The sequence below is a fragment of the Protopterus annectens genome, chromosome 8.part1 (genome assembly GCF_019279795.1).
Source record: "Protopterus annectens isolate FY-2018-M chromosome 8.part1, PAN1.0, whole genome shotgun sequence".
Taxonomy (NCBI): Eukaryota; Metazoa; Chordata; order Ceratodontiformes; family Protopteridae; genus Protopterus; species Protopterus annectens.
Window position 1 is genome coordinate 307404388 of NC_056742.1, and position 23809 is coordinate 307428196.

Consider the following 23809-nt stretch of genomic DNA (forward strand, 5'->3'; position numbering starts at 1 on the left):
GTATGTGCACCTGTTATCCTCCCAGTGTACATCCCCCACTATAGCCAGTGGTGAGGACTGAGTCTCCTTGATTATGGTCCAGTGGTGGGTTGTCACACCCCTCTATTACTTACATTCCAGAGAAGATACCAGGACAACTTAGCTCTCTTCTTTTATAGAAAATATTTCTCTCCTTACCTATCCTCTTCCATCTTTCAGAATCCACCATCACTGAATCTTATTCTGTCCTGGAACGTCTTGTTTCCTTCTTCATTGCTATTTCCCTACTACCTGACATCTATAAAATACAGATTCCTGTACTTAATTATGCTACTCTTCAGCTTATCCTCTATTCTTCTCTCCCTAATGTGCCATCTTTCATCATACCTTGACTCAATAATATCTCTCAGTATTGCTCTCAAACTCTGCCCCAACTACCTATTCATACTTCCTCTTTAAACTCTCCACACATTGCACCAAACATATTTAATATTGCCCCTCACCTTTATCTGAAATGTAGGCTGATTATTTGTACTTCAAATCAAACCAAAACAAAATTAAGTGCAAGAATCCTCTCCAAAAACAAGGATGCATAATTCACAAGTATAACAAAATCCTTCTAGGACATATATACCCTAATCCTGTCCCCACCTAATACAATAAACACAAAGATAATTCACTCCCACACACTTCTGTATCCCAACAGCCGCCAATTCCCAACCCAGGTGATCTAATTTTTGTTGTAATAATGTTAGAGGTATAAGAAATAAAACTGCTGAACTACATGACAAGATTACCCAACATAAGCCTGATGTTCTCACTGTATATAAAACTTGGTTTAGACCCAGCATAAACGACTCCAAAGTTATATCTCTTAGCTATAATATCATCTGTAATGACTGTATAAACAGGAAAGACGTGCTATTGCTTTAGTATTTCCCAAAACCTTTCACATTTCCCCTTACAGCAAACCAACACCAACATTCAGTTCAGCAGAGCTTCTTATTGCTTTCCTAAAATAAGTAATTATAAACAAATATGTATTACTGTCCTTTATACCCCTCCTGGCAACAATACAGCTATAGTGGAAGATATCCTACACTGGATATCCATAACTTTTCCACAAGAAAAAATACTACTTGGTGATGTGAATGTCAATTGGTTGGACATAAATTTTAACACTAATTAGTAGCCCCACACATTATAGCAAGACATCAAATTCTCTATTAGACTGGATTCTAGTATCAAACCCTAGCAAATATTCCACCACAAGTACAATATCAGACTCTCATAGTGATCATCTTCCAATCTATTTTATCAGACATATCAAACATCCAGTTAAACAGCATATTTATAAAACAACATTCAATCTTTCCAAGTTTAACCCAGAAATGTTCATTACTACAGTATCATATATTAACTGGAACTTCCTAAAATCCCTCCCTTTAGATGATGCTGTAACTGAATTCAGTAGTACCACTTTTCTAAATATCCTAAATAGCCTTGCATCTGCTAGAAGAGACTGAAAAAATTAATGCCATTTGGCTATCCAAAAAGAGTAGAATGGTAATGGATGATAGAGAAAAAACATGGAAAAAATGTCAAAAATATAAAATACCTCAATATCTTGAAAACTTCAGAATGCTTTGCAATAGTAATAAAAATCAAATAAATGAAGACAAAAAACTATACTATAATAACTTTTAGAATAATACTAAACACAATCCTAAATAATTTTAAAGAAATTTTATATCCCGGCCAAAAATTCAGCCCAAACCCCTCTCCTAATAACTAACCACTCAAAACTGCAATACAGTTCAACTCTTATTTTATAGATAGTTTCACATCTCTAACCAAGGATTCCTAGGCATCTAATCCCAACCCTGCCCAACAGTCACACCTCATCACATCCACTTTCACCTTCAGATCTGTGCCCATTCTATATAAAACTAATCTTAAACAAGCTTAAGCCATGCTCTTTTTCAGCTGATGACCCTCCAAGTGAGTTCCTAAAAATAACAGCCAATAGATTTGCCTATCCTGTCTCAATCATTATAAATAAGTCAGTCCAGGAATCCCACATCCCCTCTTTCTGGAAAAAAGTTGCACATTATCGCTATGCACAAAGGAGGAAATTCATCAGACATTAATAACGTAGGCCTATAGCAATCTTATCTCCCTTCACCAAAATACTTGAAAAACATTTTCAGAAACAATTGCCAGACTATCTCCTTCAAAGAGAACTACTATCCCCTACACAATATAACTTTCATCCTTCCCATAGTACTAGCACTGCCCTTCTAACCTATATAAATACTGTCAGTAAAGCTAGAGATAATGGCAAACTAATTTCTTTCTTATTTTTAGAATCATCTAAATCCTTTGGCACAGTTTGTCACGGCACACTTCTACTTCAAATGACCTCACTAGGTCTCTCTCAGCCCACCCTTCTGTGGTTCAAAAGCTATCTGTTTAATATGTATTGGTCAGTAAAGTGGCACTCTATGCTCTCTCCTTAATTCCCAGTCACCATTGGTGTACCACAAGGCTGTATCCTTGGTCCCCTCCTCTTTAACATTTTCACCAACACCCTCTATACATCCACACAACAGGCCACTCTAATACAATACACAGATTATTCTATTCTCATTTGCACATCATAATACATGGTACACCTCCAAAAAATACTCAGGAAGCTATAGCAGCCATTGAAAGATGCCTTCTTAACTCACAATTTACATTTGCTCTGCATATACAAAATTGCATAAGAAAACTCATCAAAAACTAAGGATGCTTTACAGAACCAAAAACTTTCTCACTGATGCAACGAAAACTACACTTGCCGCTACTTATCTCCTCTCCACCCCTCTTTTTGGTGCTTCCATCCTTACTAACCTCCAGGCTTCACAAAAACTAAAACTTGAACAATCCTACAACAAAGTTGTAGAATATCCAGCACATATCCCTTTCAGAACCCACCACTATATAGCTCTGAAAAGCCTAAATTGGTTAAAAGTGCCACTAACTAACATACACAACTTCTTACCACCTATAAAATTATCCAGCATTAATTTGCCTGTCCAGCACTAAAACATATTCTACACAACTATGTTCCCAGTTGGTCATTGTGATCCAGTGACTAAAAGCTTCTGTCTGTCTACAAACCTATCAAATCTGCTGGACATAGTCTGCACTTGTACAAGGGTCCTAAGGCATGGAACTCCTTACCTGTATCCATCAGGTCAACACTCCCATCTTTCAAAACCACTTTTGAACATTTCCTAGCTAAAATCTAGTTCTGTTCTTGCTCAAAACCAGGATAAACTATATCCTTAAATGTGAACAATTGCTTTTCATTCCTTATACCTCCTTACTCTCTCTTCTTTACTTATTTCCTTACTGCTATCAACATTTCTTCTGTGACTTTCTCTCGAAATATACTATAAGCCTCACTTCCTATTGCATTTCCTATTTGAATTAGACTAATTTACCTTAATTTCTCTACAAACTCTCTAAAATTTCTCTAAATATTAATTGATTGTCATATATACCTTATACTGATTATTAAACAAAGTTTTTATATTATGTTTAATTTGTTATAATTATTTAAACTGCGGATGTTTTTGTTTTATTTATGAAGGTTGTAAAATTATTGTTCTTAAAATGTTTTGTAATAATTTGGAGCTTTTCTCCCAGGACCTCCACTGAAAATGGCTGAAAATGGGCTTCTACCCAGTTGGACTTTTCCAGTAATCAAATGTCAATGAATAAATATATAAATATGCATTAAAGCTGTTGAAAATAAATGAAAAGTATGACTTAAACTGCAAAGTAATGAGGCTGTTTGTTCTGAGAGACAACTGGGTATCCACTACAATACCACAAGAAGTGTAGGACAAATATGGCACATGTGGAGGTGTCAGCTTGCAGATGGCGCCAAACCTTAAAAAAAGTTTAACAGCCTAAAAGCTGTATTAAGCTATTGTGATCATTTAAAGACAACTAGAACACTGTTAAATAGTTCTCTTAAATGTAAAATCTACATTTGAAAAAGCAGAACACATTGACAGATGAGTAATAATCTGTCTATAACTGACTACTTAATGGCAGCTTGTAAACAGTCAAACTTTTCTTTGCAAAAAGCTCAGCACTTTCAAGTTCTCATTATATGATTCCAAGACAGTATAATGGGAGCCAACAGCAGCACTACATGTGAATATGAGAAAAAGCTTCTATCTGGAATTGGTTACTTTAACTTAATTTGTTGATTAAGAAGTTTCCTTTAAGCTTATGGTATATGCCCCCAATACACAAACACACATACAAAAGAATGTTTGTTTAAAGGTAGGGTAAAAGAAGCACTTTATAACCTTATTGTGATGCCCGTGCACTGGCCTAGTAATCAAGGAGCCTCAATTCTCACCACTAGCACTAGTGAGGGGCATCCATAGGTTCATAGGTGTGTACTAGGCTAATGGCCCTGGGCCTTTACAAGCCTAGCCATAGGATTACCCTGGCATAGTGCCACCCAACCTTAGTTCCCAGTGCCTCTGTCAAGTAGAGCCACTGGATTTATCCCTGGGGTGAATTTTTTGTTTCCCATCCACTCATCAAGATTTCTTTTGAAGAGCGTCAGCGAGGTGCTCTGCGTGACATGTATGGGAAGTCTATTCCATAGCATGGGCCATCTCTGGGTTAAGAACTTCTCCCTCCAGCATGTTCTGTTAATTGTGGTAATGAGGTTGAGGTCTCTGGAGTGTGTGGTGCAGAGGGATTGGGATTTCTTTAGATGCAGCATTTCTAACAGAGCTGGGTCAGACATGGCTTTGTAAGTCAAGCAGAGATTGCCTCTAAGTAGGCGATATGAGACAGAGAATAGTTGGAGTTTTTTTAGTCTGTCCATATATGACAAGTGTTTAAGGCCTAGGATCCTCTTTGTGATATACTTTTGTGGCCTCTCCAATTGATGCAGGTGTCTAGTGAGGTACATGCCAAATGGGGCATTGTGTACTTGATGAGTGACCTAATGAGGGAAGAGTAGAGGGAGACAATGATCTCCTTCTTCCTGGATGCAAAACTCTTATTAATGAGATGTGCCACATAGAAGGACTTTCTGACCACAGTGGCAATGTGGTGATCCAAAGAGAGGTTGCTGTAAACCTGTGTTCCCAGATCTCTTATAACACCTTCTGTGTTCAGTAGACTACCTTCAATGTGGTAATTCATGGGAACCAGGTTTTTCCCAAAGGGGATGACGACACATTTTTTGGCACTGAGATTAAGGCCATGGTTCTGACACCAGTCGTTGGTCTCAGTGAGGCCATTCTGTAGGATGTCAACATCACTTGGGGAGTTAATACCTTCCAACTTGCAATCATCTGTGAACTTTGTCAGCCAGAGTCCCTTCGTGTTGGCCTGGACTTCAGAGAAGTAGATACCAAACAGAAGAGGACCCAGGACCAAACCATGTGGGACTCCACTCGTGACTAATCAGCAGTCTGACTTGGAGTCAGCTACTTTCACACTGTGGGTTCTAGCTGTGAGCCAGTTTGCAACCCACCTAGTGATATAGGGGTTAATGCCTAGCTTAGTGATTTTTTTTCTATGATTCCTGAGTGGGGAATGGCACCACAAGCCTTGGCCAGATGAAGGTAGGCTTTATGAACCACCTTGCCTTCATCCACAACTCTGGTGATTGACTCAAAGAAGTCAACCAAGTTGAGCAGGCATGATCTACCCTTCACAAAACCAAACTGTGTGGGATCCAGAGTTCGGAGATTTCCTATATCCTTGTTTATTAGGTCCATGATGATGCGTTCCATAACTTTGCATATCAGGTTCATCAGGCCAATGGGGGTGATAGTTCCCAGGGTCTGTAGTCGCTCCTCCTTTGTGGAATGGGATGACTGCAGCAGTGTGCCATTTGGTAGGGACAAAGCCTGAGGTGAGGCTGTGATTGAACAGGGCACACAGGTGAGGTGCCAGTTCACTCTGTAGTTAATCTTGAACATAGCCAGGGATAATCTCAGGTCCCACAGAAGCTGTATTTTTGGCCTTGGAAAGTGCTGTTTTAACTTGTGCAGCAGTAACACTTGGTGCCTGGCAATCTACCGGTATTGTGATTGGTCCTTTGGGGGGGGAGAGGGGTAAAGTTGGCACTGAATCGGTCGGCCAGTATACTGGTAATATCTGTTGGCTCGGTGTAGGAGGTACCATTGTGTAGTAGCTCAGAGCAAATCTAGGTATTGCCATCGAGATTCTTTACATAACTATAGAAGGCCTTGTGGTTGTCTTTACTATCTGCTGCAATTCTATTTTCATAGCTAGATTTGGAGGATTTGATGAGGAATCTCAAATTTTTGTTGAGGCTGATAAGGGAGTTTTTCCAGTCTTGGGACTTCACCTTATTCTGCATCAGTTTCCTCGTTCTGTTGTACAGTTTGTTTATGGCAGGGGACCACCAGATTGGCTTCCTTTTTTTTTTGGAGGAGAGCATCTTCGTTCTATTGGGTATGGTGAGATCCATGGATTTCTGTGTGTGTTCATACAGTGCACTGGTGTATGATTCAGTGGTCATACAACTATTCTCCAGTTGCATGGGTGCTGTGAAGTTAGCCACCTCTGTTTTTAGGAGCCCAAAGTTAGCTCATGGATACATGGGCTTTGAATATTCATCTCTGGGATAAAGTTTGGATTGAATTTCTTAGCTAGAATGCTGGCAACATCTAGTGGGTCAGAGGAGGTGCTGCCATTAAGAATAATTTCAGAGGAATGCTGGGTGTTATTTCTTAGTTTCCTAATATAAATAAAGAAGTATTTGAATTGTCCTTAACTTCCTATGCTAAGCTAAGTTCATATGGGCTGCTTTAGTACACCTAAGAGCATTTATCAAAATTTTTAGTCAACTTTCTAATATTATTCTTGATATGCGGGCCTTCTGATCTGCCTTTTACTTTAAGAAGTTTTTTTTTATTATTATTTTATTGTGGAGCTTGTATATGTTGTAGACCACCAAGGTGGCTTGTTTTTAAATTTCTTATCATATTTAGATCTGGTTGTGACTGCCAGGTCTATACATTTATCTGTGTTTATATAGATCTCATCCTTGGAGCTACACACTATAACAATGTCTGAGGAAAGTGAATTGTAAAGCTTCATCATATAATTTGATGAGATTAGTGAATTTAAAATCTTTACATTTCAAGATATTGGTTTCAGCAGGTTTAGCGATTTTGAAAGGTGAAATTTGGTAGTTTATGATCTGACCTAAGAGCAACTGGAGATACCAGGGAATAGTACAAGAGAATCAGGTCAAGAATATTATGTCTTCTAGTGGGTTTGTTAACGATCTGGTAAGGGAGTTTACATTTATTAAATCTAAAAACATTTGAGTATATTGTGCATTGGAAGTATGAGTACTCCAAGTTTATTGAGGAATATGTCTCATATTATATTTTTATTTAGAACCTTGCATGATATTGAGGGGACATAGTGGGCATCCTGTAACAGGCTATAAACTGGTAGTTGATCCCCTTTAGAGTGATTTGAGATCAGAGAGTTCGCTTTGTGAATTTCTGGAAATTTGTCAGGAGAAGATATGGTCCCTAACAAATAATGAAACACTACACAGTTACCATTGGTTCTGAAGGCATGCTAGGCCCAAAAACCCAGGTATGGAAGGAGTGCCTGCTAAATATTTAAACCAAGTTTCTGTAATTTATCAGCTATGTCTACTTTCCAAATGCATAGGAGACTCAAGGTCGGACTGTTTCTTGTTGAGTCTTTTAGCTTTGAACAGAACAACCTTAATGTGATTGTGTTTTGGTTGTTAGTTATACTGGAATGTCCATAAGCTGGACTCCACCTAAAAAGGCACTATGGGGCAGCAAAGGCTTTAGCCAATATACAGAAGCTTTGGAATGAGAGGTACAGGCCATCCTTTGCAAAGCAAGAAGACTGTCAAGCATCTTGTCTTGTACTGACAAATATTGGATCCCCTGAAATTACATTATTTAGGAAACTGTTGAAACCAGTTATCTTTTCTTTGTACCTAGGCATCATTCTTGGAGAATGAAGAATTCCACTCAGGACCAGAGTCTTGCCTGCAATTTTGACATGTATGGAGAGTTCTGTCATTTCACTCTACATATTCCTCAAGGTTTTTCATCAAAAGTCATTCACCCCCCCCCCCCCCCCATGTTGACATCCACCGCATTTTTGATATATTTAGTAGGTGAAAGGCTCTTAAACACCCTTGATATATCAAAGATCCTGGCACATGAAAGACAACTTATCCTTACCCTTACCCTGTCTCTATCTAACCTAGTGAGTAGAGAATTGGTGTGCCATTTGATGGAGTCACCGATCCCTAAAACATTTCTGTTTTTAGAGTTGTTTGGTGAATTGGATTTGTCATATTTAACTCTCTGTGTCTCTTTGTTCAAAGTGTGCCTAAAGGGGATGTAGTACTGGATTTTCAGTAACATCTCATCTTCATGAGGTTTGGAACTTTGGCAATGATTTGTTATATTTTCGAGTGTGAGATATTTTAGTCTGGTTTGGTGTGGAGTGAGGTGGATATGTATGCTGCTCACAGTCCATATTCCTTCATGAGAGTGAGGTCTCCATATTGGTTACAAAATTTCCATCTCTGACAAAGAATTTCTCATGTCGAGTAAAACTTCATTATCTGAACCATAAAGCAGTTACAACAATGCCTAAAGACAGCAAGTGCCATGGGTTGACAATGGAAGGAAAACAAGTGAACTGACCTTCCCTTCTATTCAAGAGAGTAGGAGAATTAATTATAATTGTGCATGTGGGTAGTTATGATATAATTATTAATGATATAATTAGTTATCAGACTATAGCATGGAGGAGTGTGCTATCTGGATTTTCTCATGGAGTGTTTAAACAGATTACTTATATGAACTAAATGAGATAAATTAAGTTTAGTTGGTAGGGTACATTGCCTGACTAAATGGAGTAATTGAAGTAAAACAGATGCAAAGTGTGAGCTACATGGAGCAGCTACATGCCACTTAGAGCAATGTAGAGCAGCTATGCCTAAACATTAATGCAGAGTGCAGCTCTTTGTGCAGCTGCTGGTAGCTGCCTGGACTTGTAAATATCACTAGTCACAGTTAACTTATAAAAATGGGAAAGAAAGGTGGTACTGAGGCAAATGTGATTCAAGGTGCCTGTGTCTATACATTTGACATTCCAGTCTCATTGTACTAAGTGCAGGACTGTGCAAATGCAGTCAGTTTATAGTGACATTGGCAAAAGCTGAAAACACTCAAATGAACACACTAGCCATTAGCAAGCACCACTCTTCAGGATTCTACAGTAATTAGAGGCCTAGAAATGGCTTGGTTCTCTCTCTGTCTTCCTACTATCACTACAATAAGCCACAAGCAATTCTTAGCTAGATTAACAAAAAGCACAACAAAGTATACAGCTATCACAGTAACCTTGGAAAATAGAAAGCATTTATTTCAAATCTTGCAGGTGCTTAACAGCCCAGCATGAAGCACCTTATACCAACTGAGCTGTAAGCTGTACAAACGTGGGCAGTATATAATGACACTGATAAAAGCTGAAAAAAATCCAACAAACATACAATCCAACAGCAAATTACACTTTTTAAAGTTCATTGTTGCTCTCATAAGTGGATTTGAACCCATTCCTCCATTTGGGGACCAGGACACAATAACCAAGAGACAAGCATTTTAGCCCTGAGTCTAGTGTATTAGACCACTCAGCAATCCTGACAGTTATTTCCCCTGTAATAGCCACCCTGCCAGAAATTATTGTTTGCATATCTTATTATTCAAGATTAAGATGAGGCCTGTCAAAACTGTCTGCTTATTTCTTTAACTCAGTCACATACTGCACAAAATGTCATTAACTTTTATACATATAAAAATGTGTAACGCTCATATTTAACATTTTAATTTGGATTACAAACCTCAAGCTTTTCCATTGCTGTCTTTAAAGAACATGTTTGCTTATCACTTACAAAAAAAGCATTACACACTTATAAAACTTCATCTTGTACTGAATGAAGAAAAAGTGATACTTGTCTTATAGTCTGTCTTCATGATTACAAATGCTATCACACAGAGCTGTAATTGTTGCCTGAACTTTGTCTTGGTGTTGATTAGGTGCAATACAGGGCAAGTTCTTGTAGGACAGGTAAGCATTTCCATTTCACTGCTTGAAATTGAAAGGGTTACTCACTGCAGCTGCTTCTGTTGAAGTTTTGCTGATAAGGCTGATTTGTTCTGTAGAACACATGTAGTTGAACAAAACACAGAGTATTGCACTGGAATGAAAACACTGTTATTTCATAGTCTGTAGAACACATGCAGTCTGAGTGCTGATGCAAGGTTCTATGGGGTTTAGGGAGTTGCTCCAATTAGTGGCTCGCCATTGTAAGAATTGATAAGACTGTACTATACCGTAACTAACTAGAAACAACTGAAATGAGACTAAGGTAAAAGTCTTATCTGTTAATTACCCAAAATCATGCTGAGCAGGTGCCAGTCTCCCCTTTATGGGCCAAGTCTTGTGCACTTTTCAGAATGAATTCTTGAAACACTGTAGTTCATTCAATAAGGCTTTATTAGATGTTCAGAATATCCAAATGCTGTCTTCATTAACAGTGCTGATAATTACAGTGCTGCTAAATATATTCAAAGTTTCTGCACAAATCTTCTGATTGCCCTGAATAATGTAAATGGAAACAGTCTTTATTTGACCTGACTTCCATACTCAGGCTTGAGAATCTGTAATGTCACGTCAAATGAACTAACTAACCTTAACTGACTTCTCTAACTGTACCCAAAGTATATTTTAATAATATCAAAACTCTGGGATGCTTTACATGCCCTCTTAGCCTTGGTTCCCTTGGTTTCCCTGCTTGGTCATAGTCTAACATTCCATTAAGGAACATTCTGTAGCTGGCAAGATTGTATCTTTCCCTTGAGAAAAGAACATTCTGCATTTCTGTATTTTCTGCACACTTTATGCTTATCTTTCCTTTCTAATAAACTGTTGACCTAGGCTTGCCACCCCTCCATTTTTTTCCGGACTATCAGGAAATCAAACTGATTCTCCGGTAGTCCGGAAAACACTGTACAAACTCCAGTATTCTGTTTCAAAAAGGAAACAGACTATCGGAGTTTGTAAATCGGCTGATTTACTATGCTTTTTTTACAGAAAAGCATAGCAAATCAGCCAAAAGCAGGCGGCGGGAAAGAAAAAAGAGGGCGTTCCCGTTGATCGGCTGATTTACTATGCTTTTTTTTACAGAAAAGCATAGCAAATCAGCCAAAAGCAGGCGGCAGGAACGAAAAAAGAGGGCGTTCCCGTTGAGTGATGCTGTCGTGACATCACAAAATAGGCGGTATGTTGGCGGGAGAGGGGGTGGGGCAGGCGGGGTTACTGGTGACGCGAGGGGCGTGGCTTGGCTCCGGTTTTAGCCGTGAACGAAGGTGGCAACCCTATGTTGACCAGCAAGGTTATCCCTTTTTTTTTTTGCTTAATTGTCTTTTATGCCTAAATGAAACATAGTTTCTAGACCTAATTTACCATTTAGCCAGGCTAATGTCTAATAATTACTTTAAAATGGAAGTCCCTAATCTAACACAATAGAAGAAAAAGCTTTGATGAAATTAAACATATTGATTCAAAATATATAAACTTTCCTTTATTACTGACAAGCAACTATAAGAAGCATGTGAACAATTATTATAGCAAAGAAAAGACTGAAGCAATTATCTTAATAAAAGAAAAATTGTTTGGATAAATCAATATATTGCAGCCAGGCAGGAGGGATCTCATCCCAGCGATATTTCTGTTATGGCTGCTTGAAAAGGAAAACAGGAATATCCATGAAAGGTCACTACTGGAGTCAATTTTACTTCTGGGTAAAAAGGTAATAGCCAGAAAGAGGAAAAGGCTGCATCCCCACATTTTCAGGAGCTGTATAAATTAATGACTGACTTTGCACAGGAAGAAGAGATATTATAGATGGGAACCAAAAAGGTGAAGTGCATTAATAAGTGGTTTCCTAATTTCAGAAAATGTAAAAGGTTGGTTAAAGTAACAGGTTGGGAGAAAAACAGCAAATAAACAGAGAATATCAAAAGAGGATATGATATGGAAAAGGCATTTATTTTGTTTATTTATCCTTTGTTGTCTGGGTTAGTCCCATTAGGATAGTAGCCTGTTTTCAGGAGACACCCAAGGTGGTATTTATACTACTAGAGGAAATCTGGCCAGGGCATTAAAGAACTTCCTCTACCCATTTTGAAACAAGCATATCACCTTCATAGCACAGGGGTGGCTAGGAGGATGATGTGCAATGAGGAAAAGATGGCAGGAGGCATGGAGGTGAACACCAGTGCTGTGGAGAAGTGTAAAGTGCATGATTTAGAGGATGTTCTTCTGCAAAATTTGTTTGCTGAAGCTAAAAAAGTGGAATCAGCAAATGAATCTTGTGTTACCACACCTCTAGAGTCAGGAGAGTTGTGGGATGATTTACTAAAGGAGATGTTGATGCAGAGTGAGCTGGAGAATGAAAGAGTTGCTATTTGAGAGGGACATTATAGATAAAATTCAAAAGGGAGAATCAGAGCCCATCCTGAATGAGGAAAATGAAATGGAAAAGAACGCTTATGCAGAAAATGTGAAAAATGGTGCAAGGGGAGTAATAGGTAAGAGAGAAAGTAGAAGATAATGTAAAGTGGATGTATGTGGTGAAGAGTCCAAATAAAAAAATGGGTAGGTGTGATGTTTGGGAGAACATCATGGTACCTTTGGATATAAAAGCTCAAGAGGTAAAAGCATTTATTTTTATAAACAAAGAGTGATTTTGTGACATTATATTTGAAACTGTATATGCAATGCAAAATTATCTTGGAAAATATGAAAAGGAGAACTGTAGTTTTAGAAACTTATAAGTAACAAAGACATTTAACAGGAAGAAAAAGAAGAAAAATGCAGTTTTGAACAGAAGTAGAAAGCGGGACTGTGACAGGACAGTCAAAACAATTATATAAAGCAGTGCTAGACGTTACAAAGGTTTATGGAATGGTGGGTGGACCAGTAACAGTGTGCTAAAGATATAAAAACATAAAATGATATATATCCCAATTATGATAAAAGTTGAATGAAATGAAGCTGTGGTAAAATACTGGAGATAACCCAAAACATGTTCTTTTTATGAGTGTGTGTGTGTGTGTGTGTGTGTGTGTGTGTGTGTGTGTGTGTGTGTGTGTGTGTGTGTGTGTGTGTGTAAAATAAGACCATCTGGTAATTAACTGTGATAAAAAGAAATGTTGAATTTGTGGGGAACTGGATCACGACACAAGAAAGTGTGAACTAAAACATTATACATATAGCCAAATTGGTCATTTATGGATGAATTGTAAATCTAAAAATAATAAGAAGAAATTGAATGAAATAGAGAAGAAAATAAACAAAGAGAAGAAGAGACAGAAGTAGAGAAACATTAAATAAAGAAGACAAAAAATATATAAAATGGGGAAATAGAGGAAGGTTCTGAAATCAGTGATGAGGCAGATATAAATTGAGAATTAGTAAAAGTGAAAAAAATATTGGTAAAAGGGTAAAAGATAAAAAAATAAATTTTAAAGGGATATGTATGAAAGTAAAAAAGAAAGGAAATTGATAAGAAATAAAGTAAAGTTATATTTTAAAAAGGGGAAGTACAGTATATTTTCTAGAACATTAAGAAAGACTGTGAGTACACCAATAAGTACCTCCACCTAGTATGAGCGGATAATAACAAGGCAACTGTTCGGCTGGTAGAACAAGCACACGACTTTATTAATACAAAAATGGAGAAGATTTACTAATTTTCAGGGGAGAGACAATAAACACAGACAGATTTGCAGGGGATATTCTAACGAGGGGGATTTTCAGAAGGCAAAGAGAGAATACACTCAACCATTCAAAAATGGGAATCCGAATTATGTGAGAAAGAGATTTTAGAAGCTAACCAAGGGATTGAATCTAACAGAAACTTATTAGCTAAAGGAAATGATATTGAAAAAAATGGAAATATTTACAGATACAAAAATTTTAACATTTACAGTTACACAGATTTGACAATAGATAACACATATTTTGATCTATTTACTAAAGGAATGAAGTTTATTCCTAACCCTAAATTTGATATGGTCGATGCCATTATAGACTTCAAGAAATTTACCAGAAAAGTTAATTTGGCAATTCACTTTAATAATTTAGATAAATCTGATGCTAGTAACTCCTGTCAAAATGTTAACCAAATGATACAGCTAAAGAAAACAAGTACATTTGTTCCTCCCAGTCATCCAAAAGTTGAAATATATGAGAAAATTACTATTGGAGAAATATATCGGGAATCGAAGAAATTGAAACAATTAACTAACAAAAGTAATTTAACCCAAGAAGAGGAAAAAATGTTATGAAATATCAGAGACAATCATAACATCAGAGTGATGAAACCAGACAAAGGGAGTGGAGTGGTTCTTTACGATAATATCCAATACACTAAGAAAATCTACGACAACATATTACATTATTCTGGGAACTACAAACCTATATCTTTGAATGAGCTGAATATTGCTTATCATAGGATAGACTCTTATATAGAGGAATATTACATAGATGGAAGAATCACCAAAGAGACATATGATTTCTTAAAAGTAAAGTTTCCAAAATTAGCAACTCTTACAGGTATACCTAAGGTACACAAAGATGTATTAGACCCCCCCTTTCATCCAATTGTCTCAGGAAGCAAATCCAAGACATTTCCGTTGGGTAAATACATAGATACTAAGCTTAAAATTTTATATGATAAAGTCCCACACATGGTGAAGAACTCCTGGGTCTTTTTGAACAACTTCCCAATCAAAAGAAAGTATGAAAATATTATTTTTCTTACTATTGATGTAATAGATTTATTCTCTTGTATTCCCAAAGACAAAGGATCAGATGCATTTAACAGTAGCATCACCAAGTATGCTAATATGCAATGGGATGAAATTTGTTTAATAGAAGAAATGATGGCCATTGTATTAGACAATAATTTTATATATTTTGAAGGTGAGCACTTTAAACAAACTAGAGGGGTTGCGATGGGAGCAGCCTGTGCTCCCATTTACGCCAATCTTGTGATGCTTCATTGGGAAGAAACTATGTTATTCACTAGTGAATACTATCAATACATCACATATTATTCAAGATTTTTGGATGACATTTATATCTTATGGGTGGCTGATGTAAACACACTAGAATTGTTTCTAAACTTTTTAAATAGGAGTAGTGAATATTTGAAATTTACATATTCGTATAACAACACAGGAGTACCTTATTTAGATACCTACATAACATACCAAGGGCAATAATTAAATTCCACTATATATAGGAAAAACACTTTTTCTAACAACTATTTGGAATATACTAGCTGCCATCCAGAGAAATTAAAGAAAAATGTTTTTAAGGGACAATGTATACGGGCAGCTCGTATGACGTAAGATGATGAATATTTATTAGTAGAATTGGACTTTATCAAGAAATTATTTATAAAGAGAGGATATCCAATTAGTACGTTGGAAGACACTATTCAATACATTATTCAAACCAGAAATATTAAATACAAACCTTTATTAGGTAGTAAGTATATATTGTACAAACAAGAGGTTAATATACCTCAAGATAATGTTAGTAACAACACAGAAACTTTCCATAGAGCTTGCATAATACAGTTTAATATGGCTACAGACTACATTAAAAAAATTATTAACAATTATTGGTACATAATATCTGATGACATCCTTCTTTCAAAAATAGTGTGTAATAAACCAAATTTTATCTATAAAATGGGGAAAAACATTAAACAAATAGGGAAAACAAGCAAATTGACATAAAAGGAAAAAAGGCGACCACTTGGTGGACTAAAAAATGTGGTTCCTGCAATCAATGCAAATTTATCTCTGAAGAGAGACATATACAGTTAGATAATGGACATAAAAATCTAGTAAAATATCAGACAGGAAATTGTAATAGCAAGATGGTTGTTTATTTGAGTAAATGTCAAAAGTGCTCTGGTTTTTATGTAGAGAAAACAGAGAAATTTCAGAAAAAGGATATATGATCATACATATTGTATAAAGACTAAAGACAAAAATAATGCACTTTACAGACATATTGACAGGGAAGGCGTCGACCATCAATTCAAATTTATTATTTTAGAAGCGACAAAAACAGACCCCAATGGGGGTGACTGTAAAAGCCTATTAAGGTACAAGTAAGCATGGTGGAAAATTTTATTCGATGCCACAACACCTCCAGTCTTATATGAATACATATCAGTAAAACCATTTTTGGTTTCATTTTAAACTTTTAACAATTATTATAAATATATATTATTATCATAAAAACTTCACAGTATATAGTTTTATTAATTGACTACATTGTCACATAATATTACTATTAGCCTATTCATTTGAATTTATTTATTTCATTCATTCAGTTTATTTTTTATTTTTTAGATTTTAGAAATAGGTAGATCATTTACATTATTATATACTATATATTTATTATTATTGAATTTTAAAATTAAATATATACATTATTCAGTCATCATTTGATTACATTACGTATTATTAAAATACATTATTTAAATATTACAATTGTCAGGACATGCTCAAGCAATGAATTTTGTTATACTACGTGTCATATATCGATACAATACCATTTAACACTTTATTATATTTTTGTATATATTTTATATGTTTTTTTATATGTTTTTTACATAGAAAGATTTTTGAATGAATATTTATGGATTTTGGTGAAAAAGATATGAATTTGTGTTAATGTTACTTTAAATTTTCAAATTTTAGTTTGGCGCCAAAAGGCATAAAATAGCTTACAATGTTAATGAATTAGTTCTGATGAAGCCCGGATACACCGGGTGAAAGCACTTAACTCATATTAATACACAGGTTTACTATTTTTCTACAGTACCTGTTTTTAAACCGTTTTAAGCCATTTTTGTATTAATAAAGTCGTGTGCTTGTTTTACCAGCCGAACAGTTGCCTTGTTATTATCCGCTCATACTAGGTGGAGGTACTTATTGGTGTACTCGCAGTGTTCTTTCTTGGCTTTGTTCTTTCGTATTCAGTTTCTAGAAAATTAAAGTAAAAGGGAAAATAATAATTTTAGAGTGCTTTCTGTAAATATGAACAGTATTGAGAAATTAGTGAGAAGGATAGGGTTTTGGAGTTGTGTAATAAATCTGATGTAGATGTAATAGTATTAGAAGACAAAAGTTTATTAAAAAGTGAAGAAAGATAAGAAACATAAAAATTATGGGGGTACAATATGGAATATCGGAAATGATTAGTGCTCTGGAATAGCAGCATTTTGTAGAAATTCAGTGAAAATATTAAATACATTAGTAAAAATGGGAAGCTTAACTGTTGTTGACTTAAGATGGAAAGAACAAGCACACAGGATTATAGCATAATATACTTATGTTACCTGTAAAGTAGGGAAATTTTATTTCATCAGATTCTAGATTACATGATAAATGTAAATATTGTAGTGACAGTACTTCAGCAGCTTCCAGATTATGTGATAAGTGTAAATATTGTAGTGACAGGAGATTTAATTGTGATTTAAGAGGAAATCAGAAAAAAGGAAGGGCTGCAAGAAAAATGCTAGCAGTTATGAGATGTGGAAAATTAATTACTTGGGATAAAAATTCATAGACTTACAGAAGTAGTATTTACAGAACTGAAATTGATTCCTTTTATTAGAAGAATTAACTATCGGGGAAAGAAAGAGAATTGTAACTGTTTTTTTCTAATCAACTAGAAATATGGCTAGAAGGAACAAAAGAGTATATAAAAATAGGCAAATGAATAAAAAGGTTAAATGAAAAAACATGAGATGAAGACGGAAAGAAATTAATACTGCAGTTATGGAGAGATGATATTACCATGAGAGTATTTTATAAACATTGGTCTGAATGGTGGATTACTTATAAGGTTAAACACAAAAAAATGTTTCTTACATTAGCGCAATGATATAAGAAAAGTAGATAAAGAAAAGTATAAAAGAATACATAAAGATCTGTTAGAAGATTTAGAAAAAAGATAGAGAGGATTTTAATAAAGAAAAAGAATTATATAGAAGAAATCAAGAAAAAAAATAAGAAACCTTTATTTAAGCAAAGGTATTTCTTGCAAGGAAAAAGAGAAGAAGTATCAGCATATTTAAGTACACTAGTGAAGGAAGATAGTAGTGGAATGAAAGAAACGAAAAATGTAAAAGGAGAAGTAGAAAAAACTCAGGAACAAATTATGAACATTGTAGTAGAGTATGTACAAGAAATGTTTAAAGACCAAAAACAAAACAAGATAACATAGAAAGTAAAAAAAAAAAAATTAGAGTAAAAAAATAAAGAATTTGAAAAGGGGATCTCTTTACATGAGTTAGAAAAGTATTAGGACAAGTGAATATAGATTTGACTGCAGGACCAGTTGGATTAGGATACAAATGTATAAACATTTAATTGAATGGCAGAAGAAATATTTTTTAAAGATCTTGAATAAATGGCTAAATGAAGGTTTCGTTTATAAAGAATTAAGTAGCTGACTGCTTAAATTTATATAAAAGTAAGAAGATAAAAGGCAAGTAAAAAACTGGAGCCCAATAGTCCTGAATAATACTGCTTATAAAATTTGTAGAAAAATAATATGGGAGATAGTATATAGATATATATATATATATATATATATATATATATATATATATATATATATATATAGCATAAAGGGCTAAAGGAGTACCAAGAACTATTAATGATTGTGACAGAGATTGTGACTGATATTATAAACAGAAGAAAAGAAGTGAGAAGGAGATTTGAATACGGCATTTGATACAATATGACATGAAATTTTATGGGTGATAATGAAGGACACCTCTAGTATTGCTCATCCATAGAATGCAGGTGTGTTAAATGCAGACAGATTACAATTGTTCACTGTGATGGAACAGAAAAATAAAAAGTATAAATAAGGACAACTGTAAAGGAGCTATTAGAATTCCCATTGATACTGTATGCAAACCTTTACATTGTTTCTGGTTATTACAACTGTAAACAAGCCTGTTATTAGAACTACTGGAATTCACATTGATACTGCATGTAAAGCTTTACATTGTTTCCGTTTATTACAACTGTAAAGGAGCCTGTTATTAGAACTATTGGAATTCACACTGATACTGTACGTAAAGCCTTTTCAGTTCCCTCTCTGGTATTGGATGTGCAATTCAATAAGTTGGGAAGGAAAGTGAGAGATTGCTCTTTTGAATAAGTTAATAGCAAGCAGAGCTGCTTATCTGGTTAGTGTAATTCAATAAATTGAAGGTGAGCAGTATGCTGCCTTGTTAGTGCAAGGATAAGTGAGCAAGTGGGGGACGCTGCTTATTCAACGGTGAGTGGTTTTGCTGCCCTTATGGTTATTTATTTTGTTTTCTTTCATGGATGTTATCACCTGTGACATGTTTTGCTGGAAATTAATAATTATTGATTAAACTATTGATTAAAAATCATATTTATGGAAGTGTAATGAAGGTCATCAAATGACGTTCGGTGTTGTGTGTTTATTGACGTGGACCAGGACAAACATCTTTATTAAATTATCACATATGACAAAGCCAGTCTTACATTTATATAAATGAAAATCAACCATTTCAACACAGTTTCGGTTGCAAACATTATACATTACAAACCACGCTGACACAACTGTAGCTGCAAAGATTACACATTACTTATAATATATCAGGTTATTGTTAGTCAAACATTACATAGCTCATTCAAGTCCTGCCTTCTTTTAAACCTTGTTCCTCCTCTGTGTATATTGATCCCAGAATTCTCATTCTTTTCCTATGAAATTTACTCCTACCCTTTTCTAAAGATCCCAAATCCAGTTGTTTTATCTCTGTTACTATTTGCACTACTTCTAGTAATGTTGGATTAGACTTTGATTTCCATTTGCTAGTAATTACTTTTCTTGGCAGCCACCATAATTAGACGCAGCAAGGCCTTACTATGTCTAGGCAATTCCAATTCCGTTTCATAGCTCAAAAAAATAATTTCCTTAGTTACACCCATTTGCTTACTCAGTATCTCTAACAGAGCAGTCTACAGGGAATATTTAAAGTCTGCCAATTCATTACACTCCCAGAAAATATGTTCCCAGTTGCCTGTTTCTTCCAATCACACCTCCAACATTTGCTGTCTACCTGAAGAAAAATTTGTTGAGATCTACGTGGGGTATAAAAATATGTATGTAAACACTTTCAGGCAAAGATCCTAATCTTCTACACTTTGTTGTATATTTGGGAGACATGCATATATCCCACAATTATTTCTTTGTGAATTGCTGATCCAATCTCTCTCCCAATCTTTTTTAACCTCCTCTGATTGACTCATTGTTATCATGCAATATTTTATATGCTTTACTAATTATTCATTTCTTAAAGGAAACTTCTGTTCTAGATTCTATTAAAAACTCTACCAGTGCTGGTCTTTCATTTAGGACCCCCCTATTTCTTTCTCTTTGCCTATACTCTAATATCAGTCCTTGATGGGGAAGGCAACTTCTAACCTGCAGTCCAAATAAGTTCTTGGCATCTTCCCATTCTATCACCTTTCCCTCTCTAGTTATTTGCTCTCAATACTTTGGTTCCTTTGCCAGTTTTCTCCAAAAAATTTTAGCCCCCTCTTGCCTATTGCCTGTATCCCTAATTTCAGTCATCCATAGCAACAGGATCTCCTTTCTCCATTCCCGTGTTGGCTTAGTTCTTAGAATACTTTCTGCTACTTTATGAATATAATATTCTGTATGATTACTGTTAGTTTCCTTAAGGGTCTGAATTCAAAATCCTAGTCTTTCTTTGTTTCTTGAGCTTCCCCATTTCATCATCATCTCTTTCCACTTTGAATTATAGTTTTCTGCTTATGCTATGTCTAGGAGCCTTAACTGTGTTGCTCTGAAATACCTTTTCAAATTGAGTGATCCCAGACCACCTTTTCTATTGGAAAAATAAGCTTATCCCACTTGACTCTTGCCATCTTCCCCTCCTAGATAAAAATCCTTCAGCTCTTTATTAATTGCTATCCGCAACTTATCTTCTTGTTGATGGAAATATGCCTGACCTATGTATAAGACTAAAGGGACTAAAAACATTTTAACTGCTGCTATCTTACTATCGATATCCATATAACAGAGCATCCATTTTCTCAGTTTTTTGTATTATCTTTTGTTTAGTCTCCTAAACTTAACTGCCACATTGGTATCATTTTTAATCCATACTCCTAAAGACTTCATTTTTATCATGTCCCCATAAATATGGATATTGCTGAACCAGTTTGTGTGTGGGTACATACTTTACCATTATTATCTTTGTTTTAGCTTCATTAATTATGTATCCCATAAAGATATGAAACTGTCTCAAAATGTTCCACAGCACTGTAATGTCCATTTCTGGGTTTGTCAAGTATAAAATAATATAGATTCATAGGTTCATAGGTAGGTACTAGGCTATCTGCCTGAGGGTATTTATAAGCCTAGCCAGAGTGTTTCAGCTTTCGCCGCCCCATTGATTAATTAACTGAGCCTCTGTCAAGAAGAGCCAATGAAGTGATTCCAGGAGTGTATTTTCTGTTACCCATCCACTCGTCAAGGTTTCTCTTGAAGAGTGTTAGTGAGGGGGTCTGCATAACATAGTTAGGAATTTTGTTCCAAAGCATGGGGAGTCTCTGTGACAGGATTCTATCCCTCTAGCATGTTCTATTTATTGTTGTGGCGAGGTTTAGCTCACTAGAGTGAGTGGCTCCCAGTGACTTGGATTTCTTTAGGTGGAGCATGTCCATCAATTCTGAGATGGCCATGGCTTTGTAAGTCCGGCAGAGATCACTTCTGAGTAAGAGATATGCCACTGAGTACAGCCAGAGTTTTTCCAGTCGGGCTCCATAGTATATATGTTTGAGGCCAGTAATCCTCTTGGTGAGGTACTCTTGTGGTCTTTCCAGCTGTTGGAAGTGTCTTGTGTGGTACATCCCAAATGGGGCATTGTACTCTATGATGGGTCTGATGAGTGATGAGTAGAACGGCACTATAACCTCTTTATTTCTAGATGCAAACCCTTTCATAATTAGATGGGCTGCATAGAAGGATTTCCTAACTACTTTGGCAATATGATTGTCAAAGGAGAGATTACTATCTACCAGGGTCCCCAGATCTCTTATTACCTCTTCTGTTTTAAGGGGGCTGCCACCTATGTGGTAATTCATGGGTGTTTTGTTTTTACCAAATGGAATGACTATGCATTTTTTGGCATTTAGCTTGAGACCATGACTTTGACACCAGGTGTCCTTTTCAGTAAAGCCCTTTTGGAGAATGTCCGTGTCAGCCGGAGAGTCAATTATGACTCCCAGTTTGCAGTCATTGGCGAACTTGGTTAGCCATAGTCCTCCTGTATTTGCCTGTACTTCTGAGAAATATATGCCAAACAGTAGGGGTCCCAGGACCGAGCCTTGTGGAACATCACTTGTGACTGGTTTAGCATCGGACCTGGAGCCCGCTATTCTTACCATGTGAGTTTGGACTGTAAGCCAGGTGGCAACCCATCTCATGACGTAGGGGTTTATGTTCAGGCTGGTGAGTTTTTCTATAATTCCCAAGTGGGGAATGGTGTCAAAAGCCTTGGCGAGGTCAAGGTAGGCTGTGCTAACCATCTTCCCCTCATCTATGGCCTTGGTGACTGTCTTGAAGAAGTCAACCAGGTTTAGTAGGCATGATCTGCCCTTAACAAAGCCGAACTGGGTCGGGTCAAGTGTTTGGAGGTTCCCAATGTCTTTGTTCATGAGTTCCATGATGATGCACTCCATAGCCTTGCAGACCAGGCTAGTCAGACTTATGGGGCAATAGTTACCAGGGTCAGCTGTGGCCCCAGCTTTGTGGAGCGGAATAACCATTGCTGTGCACCATTCTGTGGAGAGGCTGAAGTTGAACAGTGTGTTTAGGTGGGGGGTTAGTTCATTCTGTAGTTCATGCAAGACGCAGCCTGGGACACCATCTGGCCCCACTGACGCTGTGCTTTTGGCCTTTAAAAGTACTGTTTTCACCTGTGTGTCTGTGATTTCTGGGACACTACACTTTTCCAGTATTGTTGTGGGCCCTTCTGGGGGTGAGGGGGGTGATGTTTGCACTGAATCTATCTACCAGGATGTTGGCAATATCAGTAGGTTCAGTATATTTTGTGCTATTTTTCACTAACTCAGTGCATATCTGCGAGTTGCCACTTACATTCTTGACATAGCTAAAGAAGGCTTTGTGGTTATCTTTCGAATCCTTGGCTATTTTTCTTTCAAAGTTAGCCTTGGATGATTTTATGAGGGACCTTAGTTTCTTACTGATACTGATGAGGGATGTCTTTCTTTCTTGGGATTTGATTTTTTTTTCTGAACTAGTTTCCTCCTTCTGTTGTATAGCCTGTTTATGGCAGGGGTCCACCAGAGTGGTTTCCTTCTCTTAGGGCAGTGAGTCTTGGTTTTGCTAGGGATGGCATGATCCAAGCATCCTTGTAAGTGCTCATAGAGTGCATTTGTAAAGGTTCCTGCATCTTGGACATTGTTATCCTTTAGCGTGGGGGCTGTGAAACTTACCACCTCTGTCTTAAGTAAGGTGAAGTTTGCTACAGAAAAGTTTTTCACTGTGGTTTCCTTGGTTGGGGTGGTGG